This window comes from Sminthopsis crassicaudata, chromosome 3 (assembly GCF_048593235.1).
Source record: "Sminthopsis crassicaudata isolate SCR6 chromosome 3, ASM4859323v1, whole genome shotgun sequence".
NCBI classification, from domain to species: domain Eukaryota; kingdom Metazoa; phylum Chordata; class Mammalia; order Dasyuromorphia; family Dasyuridae; genus Sminthopsis; species Sminthopsis crassicaudata.
Window position 1 is genome coordinate 179,737,184 of NC_133619.1, and position 19,337 is coordinate 179,756,520.

Below are 19,337 nucleotides of genomic sequence, written 5' to 3' on the forward strand. Positions count from 1 at the left end.
TGGTACACTGGGAAGGTCTGGCTTTGGAGCTGGGGGCTGTGGATTCAAATACCAGATCTTCTGCATTGGCTATGTAAAATGGAGTTGGACAGCTCTAAATCTAGGCTCAGAGGGCAATGGTAGCCAGTGTCTTTGTCAAGAAAACCCCAAATGTGGTCGCAACTAAACAACAAATGTGCCATATAAATGTAAATTATTGTGACCTTGAGGTTGAATGTTGTTAGTCCTCTTTAGAAATAAAGGGTGAACCACAACTTACAGTGAACAAAGCTGCTGTCCTTAGTTTCCTCATCTATATAATAGAGACAAAAGTTCCCACCTTGTCTTACTGCATCAGATGAAATATTTCTAAAGTTCTCTGCAAACTTTCAAACATTAAATAAATGCTATTTCATTACTTCATTATTATTATTATTAGAAGCTGTGATATAAAAAATGTAAATGACAATAAAACTTTAAAAAAAAAAAGAAAGTGAAAGAATTCTAATTTGGGTCGGAGAAGAAAGAAAATCTAACTAGAAGTGGAATCCAAGCATAACTGGCAACATCTACTCATTCTGGTTTAAATATAGGCCTTACCCTTAAAAAAATTGGTGTTTCCAAAGAGAAAATGACTTTTTAAAATCAATATGGTGTCATCTTTGCTCTTTTTGAGGCAGATAAAAAAAAAATCTTAAATACAAGAAAAAAAGGACAAATCCTTCCATGGATAATATAAAGTTTGAACTCAAGGAAAACACTTCTCCATTTGTAGTTTACATTATCTCACTATCAACAAGGCCCTCAGAGACTCTGGTATAGTATGAGTTTCTATATGGAATATACAGACATGTACTCACACACGCATACACACACAAGCACACACACACACACACACACACACACACACACACACACACACTATATTCAGCCACAATGGCCATATAATTCACCCAAATAGTCAAAGCACATCAGCTTTAGGCTTTGAAAATGCTGGCCCTAAAGTATATATGAAGGTATCTTATTGGGAATGGAAAGGGAGATTGAAATTTAATGGAAGCTTTATGAGCACCATGTTGTTTAGGAGCAGTATGATTGGGGTTGAGTAATTCTAACTCTTGAAATCTTCCCATTCCATTGTGAGGTACAGGCTAAGTTCCAGTGGTCCTCAAACTTTTTAAATAGGGGCCAGTTCACTGTCCCTCAGACTGTGGGAGGGCTGGACTATAGTAAAAACAAATACTCACACTCTGTCTCCGCCCCTCAGCCCATTTGCCATAACCCGAGGGCTGCATAAACTTTCTCCTGCTGTAGTTTGAGAACCCCTGTACCCCTGTAGGAATCAGAAAGTGGTGGTTGGAAGCATTTGGTCTTCACTGAGAAAGAGTAAGTCTTGGAGCTAGACTTTCAAAGATAAGAAAAAAGGTGGGACAGGAAAAGTACATTAAAAGTAAGAATTCCTAATTCACTAAGGTTTGAAAATAGAAGAGTTTAGTTGAAGAGGTAAGGCATAAGGAGTGACTGAAGAGGTTGAGCAGAGTAGGATTTTTTTTTTTTTTGTAAAGCACCCTATCTGGAAACATAATTGAGCTTTGGTGTGGAGGAGTAGTGTGGAGGAATAGTATCACCAACTTTATACAAATGGAAGATTAATCTGACAATGAGGTGTAGACTAATTAGGGAAAGAGAACCTTTAAAAAATATCAGGCTGACTTTTAGGAGGCTGTTAGTATAATTATTTCTTTAAATAATGAGGGCCCTAGATTTGGACAGTGGTGATGTAGATAGAAAAAAAAATCAAATCTGAAATACATTTTGGAGAAATTAACAGGATTTGGCTGTGATTATTTTAAATCAAAGTTGAATGAGTGAGTCAAATGACCAAGACAACTGAATTGGGAAGGCAGAATCTGATTTGGAGGAAATGATTTCAGCTTGGACATTTTGATTTGAAGGTAATGGTGAGACATCTTGATGGAAGCTCCTCTGAAAACAAACATTGGCAAGCATGTGTGGCTTTTTTAATGCGAAAAGATCAGGGACTCAAACAGAAATTTGATAGCTGAGTATTATATCTTGTCTCTCGTACTTTACAATTAATAATGTGTTCTCTTCTTATATCCTTTATTAAGAGTAAAATCTTTGTAAAGTCTTCCTTGAAACCCCCCCTTCAAATAAACAAATAACATACCTAGTTTTCCTGCTCCTTTCTCATGTTTCTCCTTATCAAAGAACATGCTGTATGAGCAAAGCAGAATTGAATTAGTCCAACGGAAATGCTAGATACGCAAAATTAGAGAAGCTATCCCAAATGTTCGTATGGACTGTTTATGTCTGACCAGAGCATTCTGGGCTTGTGTTGGTCTGATCAGCCACAGTCAAACACATTGTAACTTAACTCTAATATAATGATGTCATTATGGTCCTATTCGAGAATGAAGGACTGCAGCTAACCATTTCTCCTTTGAGATATTCAGTGTTCCATATCTTGTTGCTTCAGTGATTCTTTTGATCCACACTAATCTCTTCCTGTCTTGACTTTGCTATGATACTTATGTACTGGTTTCCTAAGCCTGTCAAGGTTTGGCCCACCTTCTCCTTTGAATCTTTTCTATCATTTTTTGGAGGCAATCACAGTGACTTGTTTGGAGATACACAGCTAAGTAACTGAGGCCAAATTTGAACTCAGGGTTCATGACCCTAGGCTTAATGCTTTCTACATTGTACCATCTAGCTGCCCCATACTACATGCATTTTTCAGCACCCATGTCCTCTGTGGAAAGGGTGACAGATTTTTTTTTCCTCCTAAGGGGCAAAGCTTTATTGAAGTATAACACCATTACACAGCAGACTGAATTGTAAGGGAATTCAGTAAAGAAACAGAAGCAAGGAGATACACTTATACAGCTTTCAATCAGATATGCTAATTCTATGACTCAAGGGTAGGTCAGGAAGTAATCTCCAGATGAATTGAGGATGGTCTCTGAAATTTGATAGTCACTGAGGAGATCATCAGTCAGAAATGAACTGAGAAGTAGTCCATTCAGAATCAGATGTACTGGTCATAGGCGTTTCCTGAGGCAGATTCCAAAACCAAAAGTTTTAGGGTTTCATATTACATCATTTTCCCCCCTCAAGCAATCATCCCCAAATTCATTTGGGACAAAGGGATGGAGGTCTCATCTTTTGAAGCTGCTCATTGCTGACAAGGGAGGTAAAGCTGTCCTTGCCCAGTGGGGGTCCAGACTGAGAAGGGGAAGTAAGATGGCGGCAGCATTCAGTGAGGTGCTGAGTGTCAGAGTCAGTTAGCAAGTGTGGTATTCAGGGTGAACAAATAGTTTGAAGTTCATAGCTTGGAGCCTTGAGGAAACAAATCTTACAAGTAGATTAAAAATGCAGGGGCCAAATAGGAGCGATAATTAAAAGTAGAGTTAGTAGGGACAATAGCCAGGAACCCCACCCAGAGGAAGGCTGGGGTGGGGGGAAGATGAGGCTATCATGAAGGCCTCATCCAGACAGCTTTTCCTAGGATAAACACCCCAAATCCCCACTCTTGTCTCCTTGAAGGGGTGACAGCAGTGTTTGAAGCAGTGGCATTATACACAGTGAAAGGAGCACTCAGATGACCTAGGATGCAAGTAACATCTGTAAAGATGTTAAGCATTGGGTAGAGAGGATTACATGCAGAGTGGAAATAATAATTGATCTTAAATGGGTTTGATGTCTTTTAGCAAAAACCTGAACCTTCAAGGAAGACTTTTACCCAATTAGTAAAGGTGACAACAAAAACCAAAAAGCAGTTTGAAGCCCCTGAGAGGGCGCATATGTGTAAAAGCCTTCTAGTAAAAAAAAAAAAAAAAAAAAAAAAAAAAAAATTCTGTAAAATCTACTAGTCCTTCCCTAAATATGCAGCCCTCAGGATGGGGGTTTTAGCAGCCCTTTCACAAACTAGGCACATTTGATAGATCTATTTAATTATTTCTCCTAGCTTGTAACCAGTGAAAATAGGTTTCAAAATTTGGAAAGCAGTTTTTTTTGTTTGTTTTGTTTTGTTTTGTTTTGTTTTGTTTTTGTTCAAGTGAGTATGAAGAAGCTTCAAGAAAGGTGGAATAGAAGCATTATGAGTGCATTTGCCAGAAAAAAAATTTTGGAATACATATTCTACAATTATTATCTTTCTGGCAAGAAGACAAAGGAGAGTCAGGTTAAAGTTATTCCCCTGGGAGGACAGGTAGCTAGTACAAATGGGGTTATATACAGGGTGGAGATGGTAACATTTGTGAAAAGGGCCTTTGCAAATAATGCATCAGGGGTGACAGGTTTTCACTTCCTGTTTCATGTTGTCCTTAAAGAGATACATAACCTTTTTAAAATTTCTTTTTTTAGGGATTTTTAGTTACTAGCTGCAGAGAAACAAAAGTTGTAAAATTAAAAGTCTTAGAAGACTTCAATAGTACATTATTTTTCTGGTTTCTAAATAAGTTAATCTAACTCCTAGTCACTCTTCTTCAACTAACATCTTGAATTGGGTGTCCTATAGATGACTTAAAATTTATTTTGTCCAAAACTGAACTCATTATCTTTCTCTCCCTGCTCACCTCCCAACTTCCCTATTACCATGTGGGTATCTTTCAGTTACTCAGATTTGCAATGTAGTTTTTATCATCAATCCTCACTCTCTCACCTCACTGTACACAATCTGTTACCAAATCCTTTTGCTTTTACCTTCTTTTGTCTGCTTCTGCCACCACTGATGAAGATCAGAATAGCACCATCTTTGCACAAGACTATCCATCTCCCCAACTCTTCAGCATTTTTCATTACCTGTTCCTTATGCCTGGAATTCTCATTCTCTCTCTCTCTCTCTCTCTCTCTCTCTCTCTCTCTCTCTCTCTCTCTCTCTCTCTCTCTCTCTCTCACATCTCTCTCTCTCTCTCTCTCACATCTCTCTCTCACATCTCTCTCTCACATCTCTCTTCACTTGGCTTTCTTGTTTTTCAGGCCCCAGCTAAAATTATACCTTCTGCAAGAAGCTTTTGCCAATATCTCTTTAATGTTGGTGCTTTCCACATGAGATTATCATCAATTTATCCTGTTTATTGTTTATAGATGATTGTTTGAGTGTTGTCTCCTCTACTGGAATGTGAATTCCTATTGGTCTGTGAGCAAGAGTAACTATTTACCTTTCTTTATATGCTCCATATTTTGCACAGGGTCTGGCAATGGTTAATAAATGCTTTTTTCAGTTTCTCTGGTTCAGGTTCTGGTCTTTACTTTGTCCAATTAATCAAACATTTATTAAACATTAATAAGTGCTGGTAAGAGCTCTATTCCAGATGTGTGGGAACTAGAAATTTTAGAAAGGTTTTGTTGGAGAATTTGCTATATCCAGCTACAACAAATAAGTTCATTAAAGAGGTACAAGCATGGTACTTTGTAAGAGGTTCAAGGGGAGGAAGTTCACAGCTGAGAAAGTGGTATGAGAGGCTTATTATTTGTGGTGTGTGTGTGTGTGTGTGTGTGTGTGAGAGAGAGAGAGAGAGAGAGAGAGAGAAGAGAGAGAGAGAGAGAGAGAGAGAGAGAGGGAGAGAGGGGGGGGAGAGAGAGAGAGGGGGAGGAAGGGGAGAAATCACAGAAAGCATCTTAAGAGGGGATGACTTTTATTTAAGCTTTCAAAGATGATTTGGAATTCAGTGGTCAGGATTGGGCTTTGCTTGCTAAAAGGTGTTAAACAGTGTGAAACCACTGAAATTTTTAAAAATAATAATAGTATTATTATAGATATCTTTTGCTTTATACAGAGTACATTTCTCAATGTAACACTCTCTCTCTTGGAAAGCTATTTATTGTTTTATACTGATAGCTTTTTATTTTTCAAAATCTATAAGATAGTTTTCAACATTCACCCTTGTAAAATCTTGTGTTTAAAATTTTTCTCCCTCCTCTCCTCTTCCTTAGACAGCAAGCAATCCAATATAGATTAAACATGTGCCATTCTTCTAAATATATTTCCACATTTATCATGTTGTGCAAGAAAAATCAGATCAAAAGAAAAAAAAATGAGGGGGGAGGACAAGCAAGCAAACTACAAAAATGAAAATACTATGTTGTAATGCATAGCCTATGGGCCTCTCTTTGAATGCAGATGTCTCTGTTCATTATTAGTCTATTGAAATTGACCGGAATGCCCTCATTGTTGAAAAGAGTCATATCCATCAAAAGTGATTGAATCTCACACTTGTGGTTCCTGTGTACAATGTTCTCATTTCACTTAACATCAGTTCCTGTAAATCCCTCCAGCCTTTCTGAAATGATCCTGCTGATTGGAACAATAGTATTTATTACATTCATATACCATAACTTATTCAGCTATTCCCTAGCTGATAGGCATCCACTCAGTTCCTGTTCCTTGTCACTACAAAAAAAGGCTGCTACAAACATCTGTGCACGAGTGGATCCTTTTTCCTTTTTACTTATGTCAAAGAGATACAGACCCAGTTAGAGACACTGCTGGATCAAAGGTATGCATAATTCAGTAGCCCTTTGGGCATAGTTCCAAATGGGAGAACTATTTACTTATTTTTTTTTTTTAAAGAGAGGGAGAACAATTCAGTAAAATTAACTAACAAATGGAAAAAAGTCTAACCTGCAGTTAAATGCATCACATATATACACCTTACATTCTGGTTCCTTTGTATCTTTCTAATCTTACATTTGAATCTTCTCCATGCATTTTATTATCAGCAAACTGCCCTCATTGCTATTTCTTGATCAATAAACTCTAACTCTTACCTTTCCACTGGTTCTCTTCCATGCCTGGAATGTTCTCTCCCGTTTATGTCTGACTATCGGATTCCTTGACTTCTTTCAAGATTGCCCAAATCTGACCTTTTATAAGAGACATTTTTTGATTGCCCTTCTCTTTCTCCCCTTTGTGCCTTCCCTTTGAGATTACTTCCCATTTTCTTAAATGATGTATGTATGTGGTATATATATGGTGTATGTATATTACTTATTATTATTACTTATTTATTTCTTGGTGTATGTATATTACTTCCCATTTTCTTAAATGGTTTATGTATATGGTGATTACCCAGAACTCCTCATCCCCCAGAATATGAACTTCTTGAAGCCAGAGAATGTTTTTTGCCTTTCTCATTATCCCTAGTGTTTACCATAGTACCTAACACATAGTAAGTGATTAACAAATGCTTGTTGGCTAATTTTATAGCTTTACCTCTGTGGATTAGAGGGGCCAAGCTTAGTTACTGTAATTTTATAATATTCCTTTTTTATTGTTTTCTTGTCCTTATTTACATTTATACAGTAGTAATCGTCAGTATTGCTTTCCTGTTTCTGTTTCATTTTGCTTTAGTTTTTTAAATCTTTTCATGTGTTTCTATATTAATCATTTCATGATTTCTTACAGGCTGTTGAAAATTTTGGAGCATTTTCCTTGTGAAGGCCTGTTATATTACTTCATTTGTCTGAACTGGAAGTAGTGAGGGCCTACACTAGGGTGGTTACAGCAGGAATAGGAAGGGATAAGGGGATTGAATGAAGTTTCTGTGGGAGAGCAATTAGAGAAAGCTAAGAAATTCAACTGAAAAGTCTTAGAATAGTACCTATCCTTGAATCCCCAAGGGACAGGGAAGAATAGTTAGAAAAATAGAAGTAACGTAGAGATTATGTGAATTGGAAATCAAGAGAAGAAAATATCTCCAGTTGGGTATTTTGCTTATCTCATGATGTCTAGTACTGGGAAGGAGACCATATATATATAGATATATATATATAGATATATAAAGATATATCTATCTATATATATATATATATATATATATATATATATATATAGTTATTTATTTTTTGTTATAGCTTTTTGTTGACAAAACATATGCATGGGTAATTTTTCAAAATTGACCCTTGCAAAAACTTCTGTTCCAACTTTTCCTCTCCTTCCCTCCACCCCCTCCCCTAGATAGCAGGTAGTCCCATACATGTTAAATATATTAAAGTACATGTTAAATACACTATATGTATACATATTTACTCAGTTACCTTGCTGCACCAAAAAAAAAATCGGATTTAGAAAGAAGGTAAAAATAACCTGAGAAGAAAAACAAAAATGTAAGCAAATAATAACAGAAAGAGTGGAAACGCCATCTTGCGATCCATACTCATTTCCCGATGTTCTTTCATTGGGTGTAGCTGGTTTTGTTCATTACTGATCAATTGGAACTGATTTGGATCCTCTCATTGATGAAGGTAGCAACTTCCATCAGAATTGATCCTCATATAGTATTGTTGTTGAAGTATATAAAGATCTCCTGGTTCTTCTCATTTCACTTAGCATCAGTTCATGTCAGTCTTTTCAAGTCTTTCTGTATTCATCCTGCTGGTCATTTCTTACAGTACAGAAATAATATTCCATAACATTCATATACCACAATTTACTCAGCCATTCTCCAATTGATGGGCATCCATTCAGTTTCCAGTTTCTAGCTATGAAAAAGGCTGCCTTTTTCCTTTCCCCTCTTTAATATCTCTTTGGTATGTAAGCCCAGTAGTAACACTGCTAGATCAAAGGGTATTGAACAGTTTGATAACTTGAGTATAGTTCCAAATTGCTCTCCAGAATGGTTGGATCCGCTCACAACTCCACCAACAATGTATCAGTGTCCCAGTTTTCTCACATCCCCTCCAACATTCGTCATTATCTTTTCCTGTCATCTTCGCCAATCTGAGAGGTGTATAATGGTGTCTCAGAGTTATCTTAGTTTGCATTTCTCTGATCAATAATGATTTGGAATATCTTTTTGTAAGAATTAGAAATAGTTTCAATTTCTTCATCTGAAAATTGTCTGTTCATATCTTTTGACCATTTTTCAATTGGAAAATGGCTTGATTTCTTATAAATTGGAGTCAATTCTCTATTTGTTTTGGAAATGAGGCCTTTATCAGAGTCTTTAACTGTAAAAATGTTTTTCCAGTTTATTGCTTCCCTTCTAATCTTGTCTGCATCAGTTTTGTTTGTGTAAAGGTTTTTAACTTGATATAATTAAAATTTCCTGTTTTGTGATCAGTAATGATCTCTAGTTCTTCTTCGGTCACAAATTCCTTCCTTCTCCACAGGTCTGAGAGGCAAACTATCCTATGTTCTTCTAATTTATTTATAATCTCATTCTTTATCCCTACATCATGAACCCATTTTGATCTTATCTTGGTGTATGGTGTAAACTGTAGGTAAGTTCCTAATTTCTGCCATACTAATTTCCAATTTCCCCAGCAGTTTTTCTCAAATAGTGCATTCTTATCCCAAAAGTTGGGGTTCTTTGGGTTTGTCAAATATTAGATTGCCGTAGGACTATTTTGTCCTGTGAACCTAACCTATTCCACTGATCAACTAGTCTATTTTTTAGCCAATACCAAATGGTTTTCATGACTGCTACTTTATAATATAGTTTTAGATCAGGTTCAGCTAGGCCACCTTAATTTGATTTTTTTTTCATTAGTTCCCTTGAAATTCTTGACCTTTTATTCTTCCAGATGTTGTTATTTTTTTCTAGGTCATTAAAACAGCTCCTTGGGAGTCTGATTGGTATAGCACTAAAGAGATTAGTTTAGGTAGTATTGTCATCTTTATTATATTCGCTCGGCCTATCCAAAACCACTTAATATTTTTCCAATTGTTTAGATCTGACTTTATTTGTATGGAAAGTGTTTTATAGTTTGGCTCATATAGTTCCTGACTTTCCTTTGGCAAATAGATTCCCAAATATTTTATGGTATCGACAGTTATTTTAAATGGAGTTTCTCTTTGTATCTCTTGCTGTTGGATTTTTTTTGGTGAAGTATAAAAATGCTGAGGATTTATGTATCCTGCAACTTTGCTAAAGTTGTGGATTTTTTCTAATAACTTTTTAGTAGAATCTCTGGGGTTCTCTAAATACACCATCATATCATCTGCAAAGAGTAATGATTTGGTTTCCTCATTACCTACTCTAGTTCCTTTAATCTCTTTTTCATTTCTTATTGCCAAAACTAGCATTTCTAATACAATATTGAATAGTAATGGTGATAGTGGGCAACCTTGTTTCACTCCTTATTTTCTTGAGAGTGGTTCCTTTTATCACCATTACATATGATGCTTATTGACGGTTTTAAATAGATGCTACTGACTATTTTAAGGAAAGGTCCATTTATTCCTATACTCTCTGATGTTTTTAATAGGAATGGGTGTTGGATTTTATCAAATGCTTTTTCTGCATCTATTGAGATGATCATATGTTTTTTGTTAATTTGGTTATTGATACATTTATGTTAATAGTTTAGAGGAAGATATTTTTAAGATTATGAAAGATCTAAGGCAGTCTAGAGGCAATAATACTTTAATCAGAAGACCTGGATGTTATTCCTGCCTTTGGCATTTACTACATTTGCAGCTTTTGGCATGGTATTTAACTCCAAGGGCCTCATTTTCTTTTTGTGTGTGATAAAGAATTAAGACTAGATAACTTTTTGAAATGTCTTCCAGTTCTGCAGCATATTATCTTATGGTTGTTTGACCCATGTTTGTTGACAGTTGGGAAAGAACCTGTAGAGCAGGGGTTCTCAAACTATGGCGGGGCCAATGCAGCTGGCTGAGGACTTTTATGTGGCCAGCTGGGTTATGGCAAATGGGCTGAGGGGTGGAGACCGAATGGGAGCTTTTGTTTTTACTATCGTCCGGTCCTCCAACAGTCTGAGGGACAGTGAACTGGCCCCCTATTTTAAAAAGTTTGAGGACCACTGCTGTAGAGGAAGAGAGATTATTGACTGTATAAAAGGGGATGTGACTCCTAGAGTAAAGGCCTGGAAGAGTAAAAGTGGGTGGGAGTAAGCATACAAGTAAAGGAATTGTCTTTATAGGGATACTACTTACTCATCTTTTTGAAATTTATTTATATAAACATATTTACATATGTACTTTAGGAAAGATAGGTGGAGAATGGATTGGAGAGGAAAGAAACTCTTAGGTTAATAATGCAGGTGAAACAGGCTGAATATCTGAACTAGGATTATGACAGCAGAAAGAAGGAATTGTATGAAATTTACTTATCTAAACATATTTACATATGTACTTTAGGAAAGATAGGTGGAGAATGGATTGGAGAGGAAAGAAACACTTAGTAGGTTAATAATCCAGGTGAAACAGGCTGAATATCTGAACTAGGATTATGATAGCAGAAAGATGGAATTGTATGTGAGAGATGCTGTGGAGTTAGAAATGGCAAGATTTAGCAAGTGACTGGGTATTTGAGATGAAGGAGAGTATATGATCTTGGGCAAGTCACTTAAGTTACCAATTTCTTTGTAAAATGAAGGGCCTTGAAATTGATGAGGAGTAAACTGAGGTCTAAACTGAGATGGGTCAGTTCCTTTTCTTTCTCTCCTTCCTTCCCCAAAGTAACCAAGGGCGGGGTCAGCAGCAAATGAATTTGCTACTCAATGCTGTATGGAAACATAGTCTTTATTGATTAGAATGGAAACTCCAGAGAGCCTGTGGACAAAATGGCTGCATGGTACAAGGCCAATTTTGCAAAGAATAGATTTTTGAGGACTCTGTTTTATACAAGAGCACAATCATTCAGATGCAGTGATGTAAGGAGGTTCTGGAGAATGATGTAAATAAGATAAGGATTCTTTTGTTATCTTTTGGGGACAGACAGAAGTCTCTTCCCGAAAAGGAATTTCCTGATGGCATTTGGTCTATCTGAGCAGATTAGAATGGGGGCTGTAAAACCCTGGCCAGCTCAGATAGCCCAAACTAGTTTGACCAGATCTTGTATCAAAGGTCCAAGTCCCAAAGGAAGTTGGAGATCAAACAAGGAATATCAAGAGGCTAACGCCCTCAACAAAATGCTTGTACTCAATTTGGATTTATGTTATTCAGTTATTTTTTCAGTCATGTATGACTCTTCATATAGTATTTCCTTGGTAGCTACTAGAATGTTTTGTCAATTCCTTTTCCATTTAATTTTACAGATGAGAAAATGTAAACAAACAGGGTTAAGTGATTTGTCCAGGGTCAAAAAGCTAGTTAAGTGTCTGAGAGCAGATTTCTCTTCCTTACTTCAGACCAGGCACTTGATTGAATCACCTAGCTGCAGTGATAAAGCATTTTATTTAACTCCTTTATAATGTGATAAACTGGAGGTGGGGGTGCTAGGGAAGGGGATAGAATATTAATAGACAAAACTAGCTCTGCCCTCATAGAGTCTGCATTCTAATGAGAGAAGAAAATACATTAGGGGAATCTCTAAAAACAGGTAGTGCTGAAGGTCTGGTGAGGCAAAAACTCTAAAGTCCTAACATTGGGTCTCTGGCATGAGGTCTTTAAGAATGGGGATGTGATTTATTCCAATGTGCTCATTATGTCCAAATTCTATTGGAAGAAAACAATTTGATTGCCTCATAGCATCTATAATGGAATTTTATCTGTAGTACTTTTTTCTTAAATAAAAAAAATGTAATCTAATAGATTTTGATTTTAATTTATTAGTCTTTTTGTTTTTGAATCATTCTCATTTCTAAATATATACTCACCCCCTTCTTCTATTCAGCAATCCATCCTTTATAACAAAACTGAATAAAAGAAGAAAAAATAAACCTCAGCCAAACTAACCCCATCTCTGCAAAGAAGGGAAGGAGTAAATTACTCCTTGTTCTCTTTCCTCTTTCTGTTATTATCTCCCTGATCTCGACTAGTTACTTTTTATTTTTCTTCTTTTTGAACCTAGTAAAACTTGAAGTTAGCAGAAATCCAGGCTTGGTTCCCTTCTCTCTTGTTTACAAGAAAATCTCCCAAACCTATGCATTAACTTTGTTCACTTTAAAGGAACATATGACTTGTATAAATAAATGTATATCTGCATGCATTAGATTTTAGGGCTTAGTCTGTTAATTCTCCATTGTGCATATTAATGGAAATAGGTCCCTAGATAATCTAAAGGCAGATTTGGCTTTATAATGCATTATAAGTTTTGAAACTGCAGATGAACTTTTTATATTATGTTTAGTTCATTAAAGTAAACTTATTCCTTGAGTACACACCAGCTGAGTGCAGAGAACATTCAGGAATAAACTAGATGGCATCTAGGATTTAAAAAAAAAATGCCATGGATAATCTACAAAGCATATAGAGAACCTAGATATAAGTTATAGAGATTTAATTCATCTGGGTTATATTTTTTTAAAAATGGTCAAGTTATTAAGAGTATTATAAATGCTAAAATCAATTTCTAAGAATTTATGAAAGAAGAAACTGTACATTGTAGAGGGCTGAAACTTTGAAGAAGTATACTTGAAACAAGGATACTTACAACAAGGTGTTAACTCAGTGGAATTGATGAGATGATGGTTCTTTAGTATACATATACTTGGTGTGTTGCATTGTAGTGTTATGGTTCTCTAGTTCACACATAATCAGTATGCTGTAATGATGTAATTACAATAAAGTATAAAAGGGCTGAGAAGGACTAGAAATGAGATGTTCCATTTTTGACCATCCTCCTGGTGTGTCTCTTGCCTCCTGCACTCCTTCACTAAGATCAAGACTGGGTCAGACTGTGATAGACACAGACTGTAAAGGAGAAAGACTGTGAAGGAGACAATAAAAACTCTACACTCTGTTCCTGACTATTCTTGAGACTAAGGCTCGTTCGAAAGACCTTCAGAAAGCTAACCCGAACATTTTAGTATACCTTCAGAGAAATAATTGTTAAATGAAGATATACATAGTATAATTATTGTGTGTCTGTGTATATGTATCAAATGATGGCTCTCTAATATGGAGTGAGTAGGGAGAGATTCAGTTTGGAACTTAAAGTATAAGCAAAATTAAAATAAAAAAATAAAAAAAAATAGCAGATGACCACATTTCACATCGATAGGAGGTTGTGGGGAACAGGATTTATAGTGTCCATTAAAAAGTTTATGAGGAAATTAAATTGAAATAATATATCTAAAGAGTTCTTTATACAGTGGCATTTCATGAATTTCAACAACATTTTGGTCCGTAATATGTTTAGAATATGCACAATATAGAGCTAGAGACTGAAGTCAAGATATAAACTGGAAAGAGGCAAGTTTGAATTCACCACCCAACTTCAGCATTTCTTCTTGTAGGAGTTAGAGTTAAAAGGAAGAACTCTAGTTGAAACCAAAGAAAACAGAGCTGGAAAGGTGAAGTAGTTTACCCAAGGAGAAGAGGAAGGAAATAAATATTTACTTATCACCTACTATGTGCCAAATAAGACTAAATGTTTTACGGTTACCATCTCATTTAATCCTTACAATAAGCTTGTGAAGCAGGTGCCCATACTTGCCCAGAGTCATGCTGCTAGTTAAGTGTCTAAAGCTGGATTTGAATTCAGATTGTGACTCCAGACCCTAGAGCTTATCCACCTAACTGAGTTATACTGGTCTTAAATAAACAAGAATTGTAGCTAATCCAGGATATTTGACTACTTCTTTTGTACAATTAACTCAATTCTCCTTTTCCCCATTATAGCTCTTGATGTGAGAACTAGTATCTAAAATAGCACTAATGTTCATAGTTTTCTGGATATATGCATATAGTTGTACTTTTCATATTACATACGGTTTTATACTAATCTCCAACTATCATTTATACACAGGTTCTGCCAGTGACTGTCATACTCATTAAAAAAACAAAGATCTAAGTTGCCAAAGGATAGCAAAGATTTTGGGCTTGAAAGCTCATCATTGTGAACCAACTCTGTAGGATTATTTCTCTCTAACTTTGGGGAGAAGAAGGGGAGAGGAATCAGAAGAGGGTAATGCTTCTTGGTTGCAAAGAACAGACAGTTAAAATGGACCTTGGAGTCCCCAGTTTATGGAAATCCAAGGTCCTAGTGGAATCTAGATCATGGGATTGATGGTTAGGATAAGCACAACATACAAAATCTTTTTAACAGTAAAGTACCAGGTCAGCTATTATTATTATTAATCTTTGAGCTATTGGAGATGCCTGAAAAACAGAGGGAAATAGTGAGTGAAAACAGTGAACCCTGTAATCCTTGGGCTCTTGGTGAACCAAAGGGTTGTTGCTCTAGAGCCAGAAGAATCTCAGAGGCCATTTGATCCATTTTACAGATGAAGCCCAAATTTTTGAGGTCACATAAATAGGAAGACCAACTCTTACTGCCATAGTACTATACCGCTTCACCTTGTTGCCCTTCTAGACTCTTAAGGATTTAAGTTGAAATTCAGCCTCAGACCTTTAGTAGCTGTATGACTCTGGGCAAATCACTTAACCCTGTTTGCCTTACTTCCTCATTGGTAAAATATTCTGGAGAAAGAAATGGGAACCCATTCCAGTGTCTTTGCCAAGAAAACTCCAAATAGAATCATATAATAATAGTCAGACATAACTAATGACTAGACAACAATATTAACAATAAAGTAATGAGCCCTGTCCCAATCCTGGAACCTACACATAGAAAAGGAAGTTGGTTCCTGCTATCAGAAGGATTCCTCTTCAGCTGTGGGTTGGACCAGATGGCTTCATACATACATGTAGGTTCTTTAATCTTCCTGTAAAGCCAGCACTAATGACTCATGGCATGAGAGTAAACATAGATTCAAAAAAAGGTTGTTTGTTGTTGTTTTTTCCTTTGAAACATGAGCCTCCGATAGGTCCTTCCTACTTAGCTTGAAAGAGTAAAGGTCTAGGAATGGACAGCACACATGTGACCATCCAAATGACCAAATCAAAGAAATTTATCATAGTCTGACAAATTTTTTTAAATGCAGAAACTTTTACAGACTATTAAAATCATGGAGAAGTTTTAGTCTGTATGTTTTAATCAGTGTAGCCACACTGATGTTATAAGGCCTCTAAATGATTCTGTGAATAGAGGGCAGAACAGTGAATCAAAACATCTGGATTCGAATTCTACCTCAGAAACATATTGTGTGACCCTGGGAATGTTATTTATTATCTTCTGCCTTTAGTTCCCTCATCTGGAATATGGGGATTTTAATTTTACTTACTACACAAAATTGGGAGGACCAAATAAGGCAGTATTATATAAAGCATTGTGTAAAACACAAAATGTTTCATAAATGCTAGATGTTATCAAATATAACCTTATACAAAATCTTTTTTGATAAAATCACTAAACCTTAATGTGTTGAAGTATCAAGCTTGCAATGGACTTGACTTAAGAAGATCAAGGTTTGGCACTTGGGGCAAGCCACTACACTGTAGTTTTTCTCATCTGTACCTTATAAGGTATTTGTGAGGTTCCAATGCCTTACTTGAAGCCATAAGATATCATGTAAGTATCAAATGATATTATTACCTTTAAGGGTACATTTTCTTTGACAAAACTTTTCCCTTTCAATTTTCCAGTGGAAAGACTGATTAAATTTTTTACCTAGAGAAAATATTTTCTATTGCAACTGTACCAAAGCAAAGCCATCGTTACATTTTTTTTTCTCTTTATCATTGCATTCTGAGGTGATTTTGATGTATACCTTGTAGCCAACTCTGTCTTCTCATGTGTGTTTACATTTTTTCACTTTTTTTCTGGAGATGTTTTTTGTCATTCATATTTGTCTTCTAAATAAAGAATAGATTTTTTTTTTTGCAAAAATCAAAAACAGCCTGCTTCGTAGTCTCTCTCCATCCTTCCCTGTCTCTTTCCTCCTGATTTTTATGCCTATTCAGATTTAGTGTTTGAGCTAGGTTTTTGAATGTTTATTGGTTGGTCTCAGTTTTCCTCATATGTAAGATAAGTTTGAACTAGATGACGTCTGAAGTTCTTCCCTTGTTCTAAATTTAAGATTCTATGAAATAAATATTGATGCCTTTGAGAAGTGGGAATGACATGTATGAGAGCAGAATGTGTTTGTCAAATGTTTCCTTGTCCTGCTGTGACTATGCAAAAGCTGGAGAACTTTCCCATGTGAAGAATTGCAAATAGAAGAGTTGCCCTTCAGTTCTGTTTATTTCAAGTTGTTCAGAGAATTCTTTTTCCCACACTGTAATATGCAGGTAGTTCTATGTAAATCTTCAGTTAAATATTGAGTTGAAATGGAGGAACTTGCTAGTCCATAATAATATATTGGTTCAGGGACTGTGCTGAGAACCTAGGACATACACAGAGAGGTACACTATCCCAGGAAGACAAATTGAGCAAGAAGGTGTACCATGTTAGGGATACAGAATGCTTAAAGAGGTACATTGTAGCAAAGATACAGAATAGTCACTGTTCAGACTTTCAGCTGGCCTAAGAAGTTATAAGTATCCCTGATAGTTTATTTGTGCTTTATTTTTAGTCAAAAGTGGCTATTTGTTTTTGGTCTTTATTTCCCATTTAAGCTATTTCATAGCTTCCTGAATTAATTCCCAATTTTCTCATAGGCATTTTAATTTGCACTCTCTCACTAAGTATTCTGAACTTTCAACATCCATATGTTAAAGAATGGTACACTGAATTTGCAACCTAATAAATTAGATTGACTTTAGGTTATGAGGAAATATTTAAGGTTAAAAGGATGCTGGCTGAAAAAAAAGCTCATCTTGTACAGTTCAATTTTTAAAAAGCAAAAAATATATTAATAGGAGGAGTTGAGTTTTAAAATAAAAACTTATTGATAGCTTTTATTGTTTATGTTGCTGGAATTTCTCCAAGCGTTCCTTTCCCTTCCTCTCCTAGAGAGTATTTTTAAACAACAAAAAATAATAGACTTTTAAAAAATCATCAAAACCTGTTAATACAGTGAAATAAGTCTGAAAATATAGTTAATATGCCAAGCTAGTGAACTTTCCACCTCTGTAAAGTACTGAGCTAGGTGTGTCTTCTCATATCTAAGTGTGCATTGACTCTACTATTTTTGGTAGAGTAAGCCCTTGGTTTATCTTAGTAAATGTCTTTAGTTTAAGGTAATACATAAGGATCCCTGTAGATCATATATTGATTTAGAAAATATCATCTATATTCTATTGTATTTTTTATTTGCTAAATATTTCCCAATTGCATTTTAATATAGTTCATGTCATATTCTTGAGTTTCAAGCCAAAATGTAGGCTCCAGGGCACGTGTTTCATGTCTACTGTCTAGACAGGGATATACAGCTAGATGAATAGTTGGTTTATCCATACATATATCTTATACAAATATTATTGATTGTGTTTGGGAAGTTGTACAGCACTTTCAGCTATCTACAGCAGCTTCTTAACCTAAAACTCCATCAATTAAATATCCTTCAACGATACTGCATGGTTTCAAATTCTATAATTTCACAATTCCCAAAGAATCAAAATTGTCACCCATAGGAAAATAGAGAGATATTTGGTGAGCATGAGTAGGCTGTACAATATTGTCAATGAAGAATTTAGTACAAAGGGAGGATTCTGAGAAGATGGCAGAGTAGGTTGGTAAATTTCAAGCTCTCCAGATTTCCCCCACAAATAGAACAAATTAACACTTCAGGGTGAATATAGAGTAGTGAAAAATCAAGAAGATCTAGAACAGAAGAGGGGTCCTCCTAGTATAATCCAACCAGATCTAAAGAAAGACCCCAGTCCAGGATTAATCCATGTGAAGTGCAAACACCTCAGGGCTAGCTCTGCAGAAACACCAAGTGCTACAATAAAAGATGGCAGGTCCTGAAATCATACCTACCAACAATCAAAAGAATGAGACTTGTGGCCAAAAAATCATATACAACAAAATTATCCATAATATTGAATGAGAAAAAATGAACATTCAACAAACTTACAGTTTTTCAGGACTTTCTGTCAACCAAACCTAAACTTAATAGAAAAGTAAACATATAAGAGCCAATATCAAAGATCAGTTTCAAGAAACTCAATATGCACAAATGGTTTGTTGTTTTGTACACTATATATTTAAGATTCATATCAACAATAGTGTAGCTCAAAACAAAGATAGACAGAGTTAAGGTAAAAATAGTAATTATATTGTACAAATGAAGTACAGAGGAAGAATAGACACAGAGGTATTAAAGGGGGGAAAGAGGACACATAGTTCTGAAAACCTCTTCACATCACAAATGGGTTTAATAGGCAATACTACTTATATATGAAGAAGGGTATATCACCCTCCAAAATCTGTAAAGAAATAAGGGGGAAGGAATGGGTAGATGGGGATGTAAGGAATATGGGAAGAAGATAATAAAAGGATCCATGAATGGGGAAGGTTAAATAATAGCAAGGCAAGTTAAGGAGAAGAATTAAAGCAAAGTCAGCAGGTTTAGGAAAGATATGTGTGTATGTGGTGTGTGTGTTTGTGTGTGTGTGTGTGTGTGTGTACTATATACAT